This window comes from Arctopsyche grandis, chromosome 11 (assembly GCF_051622035.1).
Source record: "Arctopsyche grandis isolate Sample6627 chromosome 11, ASM5162203v2, whole genome shotgun sequence".
Classification (NCBI taxonomy): domain Eukaryota; kingdom Metazoa; phylum Arthropoda; class Insecta; order Trichoptera; family Hydropsychidae; genus Arctopsyche; species Arctopsyche grandis.
The window spans coordinates 4,142,251-4,158,215 of record NC_135365.1 but is presented as its reverse complement, the minus strand read 5'-3'; positions in this window follow the sequence as shown (position 1 = coordinate 4,158,215).

The following is a 15,965-nucleotide window of genomic DNA, read 5'->3' as shown; positions in this document are numbered from 1 at the left end:
TATTTTTTCATCATTTTAAATCACTTTCGAAAACATGTGGCCTTGTTTCAGCATTAGCTACTTTTGAATTGACGTTGAAAACATGAATTAAATGTGGATTACTGTCTTAGACCAAAAAGTCTAAGGCGTCAAATCACATGATTTTTATGGTTTTATTACCATTGCGCACTTGCATTAAATCGCACGCGATCGACGATGCCAGAACTACAATATGTATGAACATCATCACTTGAAACATTATCAAAAATCAAACAAACCTGAATCAATTTTAATTTATCGAGCGCAATTTTAGTAACCGCGCAACGGTCTGGTTTTCGCATGATTTTTGTGTAAAAAATAATTAAATGAAATTGTAGCGTAGGTGGTCAAAGGACCAATGGTTTAAAATATTTTAGTAAAAGGCAGGTGTGAAAATGTAGAAAAAAACTTCAATAGTTGACAACTGTAAAGAAAAAAAAACACTTTAACTAACAATTTACTGTAATTTTCATACAATAGTATGAAAATTACAGTAAATTGTTTCTTAAAGTGTTTTTTTACAGTTGTCAACTATAGAAGTATACATAATGTTGCGTAGGGTGGGTTGAGAATCCGAATAAAAGACCAAAGTCGCTTCACAGCATTTATTGGGTGATTAAGGAGATCCACGTACTGCCAATGCTCCGTCCAGAATGCCTTGATATGGCCTAAGTACCTGCTTATAAAGGGCAGGTCGCTCACTGCATCTTCCTCCACGCGTTTGTTTATCTATTGTTATAGACACGTACTAGATATGCAATCCCACGGTCTCGGCATGCAGGTCCACGCTTTCGCGCTGTCAGTTCTGAGAACTCCAAGTGGCTGGTTGCCGTTACCGACCACTAAGTCCATTCGGGGGTCTCCATTGTTAGCCGACAGCACCTAAGACTGGAGATAAACCTCCAAAACTAATTATAACGGTGGCTCCTTTTAGCATTTATACATAGAAGTAAAACTTCCTTACACAAAATACATATATCTCGGAATTACTTCACAAACCTAGACTGTTTTACACACAATAAAAAAATTAGGTTTGTGAAATAATTCTCAAAGGAGGGAGGCTTTAGTTCAGCGCAATGTTTCAGTCAGTTTTATTTTTCAGCCGTAAATGTGAAACCAATTTGCTTTACCGTTCATACAAACAGTTTCAAAATTCAAATCTGAAACTTCCCACTGAAACACCCTTTATTAAATACATATAGTTATATATGTTTAAAATATTTTCAGGTTCTTCCAAACTTATTTTTTTCTCTGGAAACTCAACATTAATGGTAGAGAGGGCCGAGTGAGGAATATTAATACCCCAACATCGGCGTTAAAATATCACTTAGGAGCATTTCGCGAGACGAATTTCGCGCGAAACGTAATAATGTTCACGTTTCCAATTATCACGACTCTAATGACACTCTCACGTGTACAGCAGCCTATGGAGGGTTGAAGGGATGGTATGAGAGGAAGAGGTGGTTTGATTCCTGCCCCTCCCCCATCCGTTTTTCGCGATTTCGCAATAATGTAATTTCAAATTTGGGCTTACCTCCGTCATGGAGGTTTCCTTCTAGGAGGGTAAGATGGTAGATAAATCAAGGCGGCAGAGCCTAACGAGAGTCAGAATTGAAATATAATGATAAGCCATGTGTAGTCTAATGAGAAATTGATGGGTTGTTTGCGAAATTCGGCTCGTCGCAAATGTACGTCAGGTTTACGACGTTTTGGCGAAATTTCCGCAAAAAATTGTAGATATATGTATATAATCGCTTTCGGGGAATGGAATCGTTCGATGCCTCTACTTATCTATTATATATGCATGTAAGTTCTTTTAAAGTATCGAATTTTATATATCACAGGTACAGTGGCTCGAATTTATATACATATATAATATATTAAGAATTGTATATAGGTTTTTGAGCAAGAGCTCAAAAAAGAAAAAAAGGAAAAAGATTTTCTATTATGCTGTACATTAACATTATAATAATACTAGTGAATAGCCCGATGAAATATCATCGCATGGGTATAAATTTATTATATACTCGTATAAAACTAAAAAAAAAATCCGGAACCGGAACTGTTATTTTCGTAGACTCTCATAGATAGTTTTCAATTCATTATTTGTAATAATTTTCAATTCTTAAAGTTAACGTTAACAAAATGTTAATTAAAGTTAACAAAATGTTAATCAAAGTTAACAAAATGTAATATTTTCCAATTATACACAAACGGTCATTGACCTCGTAACGTTGAATATTATTATTACACATAACAAATTACGTGCATATACATATGATGTATATTGACAACACATATTTTGGGCGAGGATATGGCGTGCGGCGCGGGCTCGTGAGAACATCGCGTTGGATCGGAGGGTCCGAGGTTCGATTCCCGGCGCCCGCGGTGAATGAAATCAATTTTTTTCTCGAATATCGTCAAAATATAAATAATTTAAATTTAAATTTAAATTTAATTAAAAATAAATAAATAAAAAAAATTGTTCAAAACCTCGCTAATGAAATTATTAAAATTACGTATTTTTATATGGCGAGAAGGAATATTTCAATTAATGTTTAAAAAAAAAGGCGAAATGAAGAATTGGATTTGGCGTAATGGTCGTGACCATTAGCTCAATTTAGACCTATATTCAGGCTATTTGGGGTGATCGGTTCGAGTCGCGACAAAGTCATCTCGTCGAAAAATGAATTTATCGATTTTTATCGATTCATTCATTATGTTCGGCGAGAGTTAGGACACACACACACACAGATTACCGTCTTTATATATATGTATATGATAATACTATGATTACTAACAAAATTAAATTAAAATTGTAAAATAGAAAATGATCGGTAGATCAGTAGCTATTAAAATAGATATAAGATGTATTGTGAACATAATTTAGTAATAATAAAAAGCATTTAAAAATAATAAAAATATACATTATACATTTTGCGCTTTGGAAAAAATGACCAATTTTGTATCGGTTTTTAATATTTCAGTGATATTGAACTAAATCGATTTACAAAATATGAAGATATGTAGAAGTACATAGTATGTTTTTTACATATGTATTTAGCTATAATAGGAACGTTTCCTTTCTCACAATAGTTGATTATCATTGAAAATAACCTGCAAATGGCTTTTAAAAATAGTATAATATAAAGTTTGTAAAATATCGCAGTTCCGAATAGACGATCTCACCTCTCGGTTCAAAATCTAGCCAAAAAATTAGATAGTTGAAAACAAAGATCGACTGGTTAGAACAGAGATACGCCAATTTGGCCATTTTATTTGGCCATAGTACGCATATCGAATTATCAACATTATAATATAATAATTTTAACATTTATTATATAACCTATTAGTGAAGTAAAATATATATGAGAGATAATGAGAGCCTAAAATGAAAATGTTATAAGATATAGTGTGAAAAAGTTATAGTTTAAATTAAAATCTAACAGAACGAGCGGGGGGGTGAAAAGTCAAATATATACTGCTACAGGCTAGTGGCAAAGGGTTTGCTGTCACCTTCTCCAAAAATTTTAAACGTGTTTCTTACGATTATATTTCACCATCGACTAAGCTAACCAAATTTAAATCACTATCAGCGGCCAAACCTCGCAAAATGGCCATGTTTCAAAGCGATCAGAAGAGTGTAGGAAGTTTTTCAGACCAATTGATGAAGTGAAACTAATAAAAACCTTGTAAAAAACATCCACAACAGAATTTGTTTATTACTAATTCATATATAATAGTATCAACATTGATTTCATCAATGAATAGCATATGTATGTAACCCTTAAAGCTAATTTTCTATTGTTTCCATTAGAGAATTTTTGAACTTTCACTTTTTTATCGCCTCATAATGTAATCTAGCACAATGTAGTAAATGCTAGAATTTACCAAAAAAATATAAGGTTTCAAGATTTTAAATTCACATACTGACTATTTCCAACCAAAAGCATTTAATCCGTCCGCGAATTAACAAGTTTAATTCTGATTAAATTTGAAAAAAAAAATACAATAATGTATATTAAAAACATATTTTCACCTCTAATTTTGCTCTCCAGACAGGAACCAATTATTAATTAAGCCCCATTTGAATGAAAACATTTTGTTTTTTAAATTTAATTTTGGATTTTCAATTTTATTTATATTTTCCTAATTAACGTTTATACATTTTCTTTGTTAATTAATATTAATATTATTATTCGCTTGAAGTGCTTCGAAATATTTCTCACTCGTTAAAATATAAATACAAAGAATGTGATTTCTCGGAAATTAAAAAAATTATAAAGATTGTAATATTACTAAAATAAAAATAATGAATTAATACTGAATAAATACATAAAAACTAAATAATTTTCGATTCGTTCCCAGAAAATAAAATAGAAAAAGATTTTGATACATAATGTTAATAAAAAAATTTCGACATGTGTTTTGCAATATTTTGATTGGGTCATGCGCGAAAATTTGATTGCATATATGAAACAATAAAATTCGCGAAATCCAAATTTGAATTCATATAAAAGTATCACTCTCAATACGAACGATATGTATGTACATACATATGTATGTTCAGTACAATTCATAAAAAAATAAAAAAAATGTTCAACGTTTCATATCAAAAATAAATAAATAAAAAACAATATTGATTCGTTATTTTATTTTCATATCATCATATGTATGTATACAATATGTCTAAGTTCTCGTATGAATGTTCTATTTTTATCATTCATTCAAAAATAAAATTTTATTAAAACAGGACCGAAACTTACATTCGCTTGTTGTTAAAATTAATTCTCGTACGACTAGTGTGTGTTATCATGTATTTTTATTTTTGTATATAATTTTATATGCATTTAGCGTGTTAATAACGTTTTCGGTAGTTTACATATTTCACATCACGCTACACCGGAGAATGTACACAAGGGTTTACTGGATAAACTGCCAATATCTACATTACTTTGTGCTAATATGTTGATTTTTGGGCTTTTTATCGCTTTCGCACCGTTGAAAAATAATGTTTGTCAACATTACCATACAGGCAAGCTTTAAGCTTAGGATTGGTGGAGGAAAATATTTAAATTTTGCCAACTTGGAATAAATTTGGAGCAACAGAAACTTGAAGGCGTGTTACATACAATTCTAGACATTGGATTAAAATTCATTACGGTTTGAATTATTTAAAAAAATTATATACCCTTATTATATCTTTCTATAATTATTGGCAAGAGCACACCCAAAAGTGCGGCACGGTACAGACTTAATTGTCGATTTAAGGTATATTTATACTATCCATCACTGCACGTCAACAGCTCAGCACAGCATTGCACGACAAATACTTGTATTCACACTATACAGTAACGCCCGTTTTCGGTACATTCACAGTTTTGGGCGAATTGAAGGCAAAGTAGGCTTACATATACATATGTACATCACAGAGCGCAACAATACGGTGAAATATTGCGTCGTATCGTTGAGTTAATATTGTCACAATATAACATTTCCGAAAACATTCATATGCGCATGCGCACTTTCGTTAGTGCGGGCACACTCGCTACTATGACGTCACGCCATGCGTCGAAGAAAATCAGTTTATACTATACTGCTGTATAATATGAATAGATCGTGATACTCCACGTACATACATATTACAGAACATATGAATGTGTCCATATACAATGTACTAAAGAATATTTTTCATACTACTGTTTACGTGCAGTTGTTAATCAACCTTTTTCTTTATCTATAAGTAGTAAATAGAAAGTTTCTGGTATTTAAGTAGCCGCAAAAAAGTTCTAAAGAGGGACACGAATGGCCACTTTTACTTACTTCTTCGGTTTATTTGCATAATCGATAGCACATTAAGAAACACTCATCCCAAGAAATTATAGGTTAAAGCTACATCAAAAAGGGATAATATCTTTGGCACGGCTGTAAAATAAATTACACGACATATGTCAAAACGACATTTAATGTCAAATTAACATATCTAAAATAGCTCGCACGACCCAATCGGGATTCACCCGGTAAATCAAACGTCAAATGGGTTGCCAGTAACAAAAATAAAATTTAATGTTTCAGCGAAATCATAACCAGTTACATTTCACTCCGTATAGTTCAATGAAATCATATACAATTACATATTCACTGGCCCCTATCAGTGAAATTATAATTTTTGACAGTTGGATGATAGCGCGTCGCCCCACTCTTGTCGATTCCCACTCTCCTCATGGTCCACACATCGTAATATCCATCCAAATACATTGTAATATCTTAGCAGCTAACACTTATTTATTTAAGGTTAGGTTAAGTTAGGGTTGGTTTTATTCATTTAAGATTAGGTTGTTAGGGTCGGTATTTATTTTTGTCACTGGCAACCCATTTGACCTTTGATTTGCCGGGCGAACCACGATTGGGTGTTGCGACCTATTTTAGAGAGGGCACTCTTTTTTTTTGCAGGGCGAAATGTTTTAGAGATGGTCATTTGCATATTATGTCGTGATAAATACCTAATTTGTTTGGAAATAGGGCTATTTTGCCGGGCCGATATATAGTAATCCATCAAAAATTAGTATCCAAATTTTCAAGAGCTCTACATATTAATGAAGGAATTTAAAATACATTGAAAGTAAGACCTAACCAGTTAAATAAAAATTGAAAACCAGCTCAAGTTTTGACCGGTTATAATACCTTTACCTATGATCTGGGGCTTCTGGCTCTCATTAATGATTCAGTGGATTACGAGAGCCGGGGGTTCGGGGGTAGGTTTTACGAATTCATCATTTCGCGAGTTCATCACGAGGTTTCGAGCTTCGAGAAAATTGACCGACCCACCCTCCTCCCCCCGACTGGGAAAATTTCACAGCTTCTCAACCCAAATGTGCGAGTCCTGGGATATAATGGAATAAATAAGCAAGGAGATCAACTATGTAATTACTTCAGGGGTTTTAACGGGCCCGTCTCGTCTCTAACGAGAAGCATTGCGAACCAAATTATGGAAAAAGTTTTACGACATTTCAATTTTTTATCGTGCCAATTTGACGCTTCGAAAATGAGTTTGTTTGTGATTTTCATCCGGAGGGGGAATCTTCAGGGTAATCTTCGGTGTGCGAGATTTACGCTAAATCCCTTGAAAATATGTACATACATACATATGTGTATTTATATAATTTAATACAAGCACTTATGTACATACATATATGGGCATATTAAATTTATGTCAGTTCGTTTCTTTTTGATCATTCAGAGAGCTGACTTTTATTAAGCCGTATTTAATATGAATATTCAAACATAAAATCAACCATGAAACCTTCCAGTTGTTATACATATTTATTCAAATAAATCGTTCTTATGACATTAAAACCCAAATATAATATAACTGATTATTAATTCCTTGATTATTTTAATTCCTACCACAATATTTTTTTAGAATATTGAAATTTGCTTATCTTCTTAAATTAATATTAAAATGTAAAATTTCAAAAGTTAGGCATTTCAAAAACTTTTCACGATCCGGTGTACAAATTTTGATCAATTATACAACATAAATATACATATGTACATGAAACCTACGTCAATTGTATTATTTGGTGTAAAATAATAACCAAATAGCAGTCTACAGGCATCAAGTCATTTAGTTCAATAGAAAAAGTGTCGTATCAATTTTGAAGTTATCAACAAAACATCCGGGATCGAAGGGTGATCATATAAATTCATAAATATGTAAAAGTCCTATCAATTTGCCTTACTTTAACATTGGCAAAATAGCTCTACTTTACGAAATGGCTTTGCCGGATTACTTCAAATGATCCTATGGGTCTCGAAGGAAGCTTGGGAACGATTACGTGGGTTACGAGAGAATCTCACATACCTCAAAAGAGATCCTCAAATTTTCAAAAACTGTATTCCAAAAATCTCTACGATATAATCAAAACCAAAATGTGTAATTTGAAACATTTTTTCTTTGATAACACTCGCCAAAAAATGTTTTTTCTTACAATAGCGGAGACTAATCAATCCTTACTAAATTTGACTCACTTAATTTGAATTGAATTTTTGTTTGATTTTTCTTGTTTATGAGATATGTATTCCACCGAGCCAGCAGTATGGCTCGGTAGTTGCGTTTATGATAAGCACCGAGAGGTTACCGGGTTCGATCCCGTTTTAATTTTTAATACTGCTGGTCAGACTTGAATATTTGTGATACCAAGTCAATCGTTTCTTATTAGAGTTTGCCAATTTATCTGATTTCATTGTTGAAACGGTTCCTCGATCAAATTGGCCAAAATCATCCAACCCGTTATCACAAATATCTGAATTTGATTTATGTACAAAATGTAAAAATTATGTACAAGTCTAAATCCATAAAGGATTAATTCATTAATTAATTAATTTGTTAATTTCGTGTTAGTCAGCCTCCCAAAATACAGCGATTTATGTAATAAAAAATGCTGTAATATTTGTAATTAATTGTCTTAGAATACGCATTGGGGTCTACATGTTAGTTCTTCTTGGTATATTTAAAATAAAAATAAAATATAAGCGCTTAAAAAAATGGGTATGAAAAAAGTATATTCTTAACTTTTAAACATCCACTAGATAATAAATTATAAGAATTTTAAAGCAATAAAAAATCACTATCAACAGAAAAAACATCTGACTATGAATTAAAATACTCACTTTCGGCACAGCAATATTAAATTTTGAGTAAAAAACTTCAAAAGCTAAAAATCTGTATGAAATTTCTCATTGTTTATGCGCATATAACTCATAAATGAGAGGAATCCAACAAAAATCAATGTCATATTCGAATTTAGTGGGTCAAATTTAGATTATACATATGTATGTATATAAATTTTCTAAGACTATATGTATGTATGTTAAAATGTAGAGTCATTATAAAAATATTCTCAAATTAATAAGATGCAAAAAGTATACTTTGATAGTAACATTCCAAATTTGGTTTTTTTCTACAAGCAATTTATGTGTGTATATTGTTTGTACATATGTACATATATATGAACAAATAAGCACTCAATGTATGTGTCATAATCATCATACATACATATAATAGATTATTATTCTATCTAAGAACGTATTCATCGTCTAAATTAATCTTTACGTCAACCGCAAACGCGGTGAATGTGATATCGTTGAGGTCATGTATACAAAGCATTATCTGTAATTAATAAAGGCGTCCTATATAAAGCAATTCCGAATGCAAACACAATCAAAAAAGTCATCGTAGTCATCTAAAGACGATCTTCAAACACCACATACATATGTACATATAATCCTGATCGTATTTTCAATTGTATGTAAAATCTATATCATTTTTTTTTAAAGTGCAATGTTATTAATTAATTTATTATAGAATATTAAAACATTATATGTATGTAAATATTAACGAATTCTGAAAATTATCTTTGTTGTAGGCGCTTAAAAAATATGCTTTTTTTTAAATAAAGATGAGGGAGGAAAAATAATAAAATGGGGATGAAAAATTGATGCAACGAATTAATTGAGGGGCTGAAAAATATATAAAACCTTCCATTGAAATAACAAATCAGATTAATTTTAGACAAAAGTATCACATTACACAATGGGTCAAAAAATTTGTACCACTCTGTGAAGTATCTTTGAAGGAGGACAATTGAGGTCATACCGTGTATGTTTGTATCATAGTAGTTTTGAAATTTGCTTACAATGGTATTTCATTGAAAGAAAATCATTTGTCAAATTAAATTTAAAAAAAAAAACTATGTAGTAGTAATATTTCAATGCCTCCAAATATGTTTTATCTATGATAATGTAACGTAGAATTGAAGTGATTGGTGCTCGACGACCACTGGCTTACTATCGCAGATCACCTGATATCGCGTTCGCGCCAAAAGGGTCTCGACGTATAAACAAGCTGTATACAACAACCAATAAGGTCTCGCGACCCATTGACCAATGAAATCTCTGTGTTGAGAGTACCCGCTGGCTATACAATTTTGGTCCGTAGTTCATTTGGAGCTGGCGGGTCGACGGATCAAGAACAATAAACATCTCTATCTTTGTACCTGCGTCTTTCACTACGATCTTGGACACCCCTCTACACGTCCACGCTACAATATTATCTACCAATTAAACAGCATCATGTGGACAAAACTTACGAGCTAAAGTCACCTCGATAAGTTGTACAGCTTCGCATAACAGACGAAACACAATTACTGGGTGTTTTCACATGGAATCCCTTCAAACCCTTCTGAATCCGGTTTGGAGTCCGATGAGAAAGTATACCAAATTTGGTGGTCTATGGTCGGTGCATAGCGAACAAATACATTCACCGGGCGTTTTTGTATGGGAGCCCTACGATTTAGGGCTCCAAGCCTTTCCGAAACCCGCTTATGTTCCAAGTCAAAGTACTCTGGGATCCATCTTTGACCATCTTTAGTATGCAAAACTTTGATTTTTGTAAATGTTTCCTTGTACTTACAGTATAAAATATTACATACTAGTTATTTTACCTGGCTTCGCTTGGTATTTGTAATATAAACAGCGTAAACATGGCGAATATAATAGTAAATATTCATTTGTTTTTTTATTAAATTTATTTAAATCGAAAAAAAATAAAGTAAAAATCGAATCGTCGTCATAGAAATTTTGACTTGTTTACGAAATTCCCAACCAAAGATATATACATACTTAAGTCTCTTTCGAAATTATATATTAGATATAAAAACGGACGCGATGTATGTTTGTGGGTATGCGCGAGTGCATTGGCAAGTACAAATTTTGGAATAACAGGAGTATACATACGTCATGCATAGGTATGTGGCGTGACGACCGATCGTGTCAAGGAGACGCAGGGATATCGAGCACCTAACTTGGAACGGGTGACGTCAGCGTCAGATGCGCTGTGCGGGACATACACACACACATTCATTCATTTCGAACCGGTGAACGGGTTGAATCGGTGAGCCTGTAATGCTCGCACTCAACATTTTACTACATAGCAATACGTGCGCATGCCTATAAATTACTTTGCATTATATTTATATTTATATATAACTTGATTTTAATTCATGTGTCAATTCCTTTCCAAAACCACCCGTTGAAATCAAAGGGCACAACACCAGTAATAATTAATATTACTTATTATATCGTTATTTTAATACTCGCATTCGGAAAATTGTAAGATTGTTCTGTATTCGAATAATTTGTCATATTAAACGTGGACAAAAACTAGAGATATGTACGTTATGACAGAAATTAAATTTCATCACGGCGCACAAATTTATTCAACATGTTTCAATTGAATAAAATGAACATTTTTTTTAAAAGGCGAAATTACGCTGTTTATGAATACGTTTATGTTTTCGAACGCAAAATCCAATTACGCGTATGGGTTTCGCCCGAAAAGATGCTCTCATAATACGATTTTTTTCATAATATCTCAAGCGTAAGCATTATACGCAAGGAATAACAATTTGCCCTAGACTGAAACACAACTAAAATAAAATGAAACGTTAAATAATAATAATAATGAAATATATACAATATAAAAAAGGAAACGGAAACGAGAGAGGGAGCTTTGTCGCGAATTTAATACACCCATAACACGAGATGTACTTGCGTAAGTGATTTTAGAAAATTTAAGCTGTAAACGGATTATCAAAGCGGTCGAGTAACATCCAGGTGAAGGTCTTGTATCGATCAAACCAGACACAGCCCCCTGGCCTTTTTGGCCTTTCTGGCCTTTCTGGCCTTTCTGGATTATAACCGCACGGTGTGGATGAGGGGTCGAAAAGGGGTGTTCGGTAGGAAATAAAGCAGGGGGGGGTGGTAGAAAAGGGGTGACTCTTAAACCAACTCCACCCTTCTTAGGAGACCAACAATACCGCACAGTCTTATTTAAATGTAGTGCAAGGTCTTTTGACTACGTTATCTCGACGTCACACTAATGACTCTAAAGTTTACGTCTAGTTTCTGAAAGCCTTGTTAAGTCATTTTCATTTATTTCTATAATTTATTACGGCCGAGATAAGTCAACGTCTCTTCATTTCTAAAGGAAACCCCAGACATCGAAAAGTTATATCGATTCGAAAGCTCAAAGGAATCCCTGTTGAAAATTTATGATTTACGAGTATTGTATATTGATGAATGGTGTGGTATTTTTTATTATTATTTATTAATGTTCAATATTCACTATGAAGATTTACTATCAATCTTTATTATAATTAGTCTTAATATATGTATGTATATTAAACTTGAATGATACCACTTTTTGCTTTGTGTACTAACCCAGAAGAAATTGCACAGTTTCATTAATTTTTGCTGCTTCACTTTGAATGGTATAAAAAATGTTCAAATCTAAGTATTTCACAATATAAATTCTTCTCAAATTACTCTAGAAAATTTCTTCTTCTAAAGAATGACTGCATTTTTAACACTTGCCACTGTGCTGAATGCCAAGCATCCAGTTTAAAATGTGTGTTTTAAGTGAAAATAATGCAAAATCTGTGAGGTTAACTATTTTAATAAGCTATAAAAATCATTTTATCGTGTATTAAGCGTCAAATAATATAAAATAAGTGCAAGAAATGACAAAATAACGGCTGAAGCAGAGCCGTCATTCCAAAGCGGATATCATTCTCACACTGACCGTTGAACGCGACGTGCTGAATTCCCCCTCCCTCGCATCTGTAAGGCACGTGTACGAGGTTCTTCCCGCAAAAAATATTATTTCTGTTGATATTGATCAATGTTATTTTATTTCGCTATGAATTAAAATAATTCGAATCATAGAGGCTTTGGTGAGGAATACATAAAATAAGATGAACCCGCATTCAGTATATTTCGAGAAATAAAATAAAATTTAAGGCCTGGTCACTCGCTATTCATCAAAAAATGCTTTTACAAAAATGTCTCAATTCAAAATGGCCGCTTTTGTACATACATATGTATATACATAGATCTTACTCAACAAACACTCTTCATGAATTCAACGTTTCTTCTTGGAAATAAAAAAAAAAACACTACGTCGCAGTTTTATAATATATATATTTATTTGCTTTATTAATTAAGTCTTAGTTGACCCTTTTCAGACAAACCGTAAAAATGAAATACTTATATAATGATTAGTAATTTTTGTACTACAAATTTATTTATTTTACATAGATATGTACCAGGAAGACTCCAATGCGCCTTCCTGGACAATTAATTACAAACAATGCAGTATTTTTATTATTACATAAATCACTGTATTTCCAGAAGCTGAAGAACACGAAATACCAATTAATTAATTAATTAATTACAGAATCTATGGATTTAGATTTTGTAAATAATTTTTACAAATTATACACACAATAAATACAGAAGATTTGTGATAACAGGAAAGATGATTTTTTGCCAATTTTGAGGAACCGTTTCAACAACGATCAAATAAAATTGGCAAACTCTGATAAGAAACGATCGATTTGGAGTTACAAATATCCCCAAATCTAACCAGCAGTATGGTGGATCGAACTCACTGATCACTTGGTGCTAAACATACACGCTACCATTAAGCCATACTGCTGGCAATATCCAAATATTCAATATATTAATTTTTATTTTTCTTATATGTAAATGAGTGCACATAAGATATCTTACACGTAGAGACGTTCCAACCTAGAGAAAAAGTATCGTATTATTTTTTTTTCAATTCAGAAGCGTAGCTTACATATGTAGTATTTTTTAGTCATAAGAAAAGTAAAGCAGGATATTTTATGGGTGGTCTGGACATGGATATATCAAAAGGTCACTAAATTTCAATAAAAATGTAACTTTTCTCTACAAAAAGGTTGAATTGTAACGAAATACATATATTTTTTAAAATGTATGTATATGTATGTACATATATATAATGGGTCTACGTGACGCGACAGAATGTTAAATGACATAAAACGCAAATATCGGAAGGCAAAGATCGAAAATCGAAAGATCTTAAGTCGAAAGATCAAAAAAAAATGGTGCATGGTAAACGGTACATACTCACTTAATTTGCGCGAGCAGGATACAACAGGAACAAGAGGAACATGCTTTTCCTCAATTTGGCTATTTGAATTATAATGAATTCCGATTATTTAGTTCATGTGCAATTTTTTATTCTGATAAGATTCACATACATATACGTAAATGTATGTATATATGTGCATATACACAGATTACCTAAACACAATCTGCTTTATTAACCTATGTATGCTTCACCTGTATGGAATAACGCCTCGAATACTAACCTTTCCAATCTCCAAATATTATTGTATTCTACGTATTCTGCGCGCGCACATTAATACGGGAGGAAAAGCCTGTTCCCCTTGTTCCTGTTGTATCCTGCTCGCGCAAATTAAGTGAGTATGTACCGTTTACCATGCACTATTTTTTTTTTTGATCTTTCGACTTAAGATCTTTCGATTTTCGATCTTTGCCTTCCGATATTTGCGTTTTCTGTCATTTAACATTCTGTCTCGTCACGGAGACCGATATATAATATAGAAGATATGTTTATAGTATATGTTTTTTACATAGTTCAAAAGGTGAACACCCGCATAGTATTTTTCATATATATATTTCATTGAAAATGAATAAAAAAATAAAAAGAAAAGATTCAAAGACTCATTTTGTATAAAACATCAGATTTTCCGTCCTCTCCACGAGACGAGAAAACACTGGAGCACTTCTCACCTTCTCGAGGCACTCCACAACATAGCAAACGCTGAAAATGTTTATCGCAGAGAAGCTACACCACTCTGAATCGAGTGCGAATATAAAAAAAGAAGGCGAAAATGTAACTCACTCAAAGCGCCAAGAGTGTATACATTATAATAATAGACGCTATTTAATGTCAAGTGTGTTGCTTGAAAGCGATCATTAGACGCGCCATTAGGAAACACAATACGTTCTAATTTAAACATCATATGCCTCGAAATTTACATGACATCAAAGCATTCTCCGACAAAGCCAGATATTTTCCAGTTTCAGACGAAAAATTAAGCCTATAAGCAACTTTTGTACCTTTGATGACCCTTGTGTATAACACAATGTGAAATCCTTTCTGCGGTTGGACAAAGGCATGGTTTTTCTTTTTGAAAATAAGTGATTGTATTTGTGTTGAACCTTCCTTTTGCCGCCCACGCACCAACTTTTTTATTTTATTTTATTTATTATATAATAATACTATCGTGATTTTGTGTGGGTGTGTGTGTGTTATATTCGAATATATAATACATCAATTTTTAATAAGCAACACACGCTGTGAAATATATCAATCGGTTTTCGACCATATTTCACATTTACGTTGCCCATTGCAATAAGTCAAACGGGGAGAATTGAAAATAATAATACGAAGCACGCAATATTAAGATTTTTCTTAATAAATCATATTCGCCATACAATTTTCATATTGCTGTGCAAACCCACTATAAACATCTTAACACAATCATCGATCGATTGTGTACTGATTTTTTTTTAAAGCAACAATATCGAAAAAAAATGTATTTTATACTTCATGGCAAAATTCGATACAAAATTGTATATTATTTTTAATCAAGTTACTCTACGTGATAAATAGGTAAAACATTCGATTATGAGACTTTTACTCAGAGGCTTCTAGTGTGTTTCAAAACTTAAAAATTTCAGAAACAAGTTTATATAAAAAAAGCATGTATTCTATTAATAATTGTGAAACGTAAAAGAGGTTTGTAAAAAAATGAAAAAAATGTTCTTTGGTTTAAATATGGAATCCGGAACTTCAATGTACATTTGTTAACCCCAAATAATTGTCAATTTTATACAGCATTTAAAATCATAGATAATTACACCAGATGAAAAGCCCATTGAGTATCATCAGTTGCTAGGGGTATTAAAATTTTTTTTGTTAAAAAATTTGAAAAATGTTTTTTTAATGTTGGAATAGCTTTTTGTTTGAA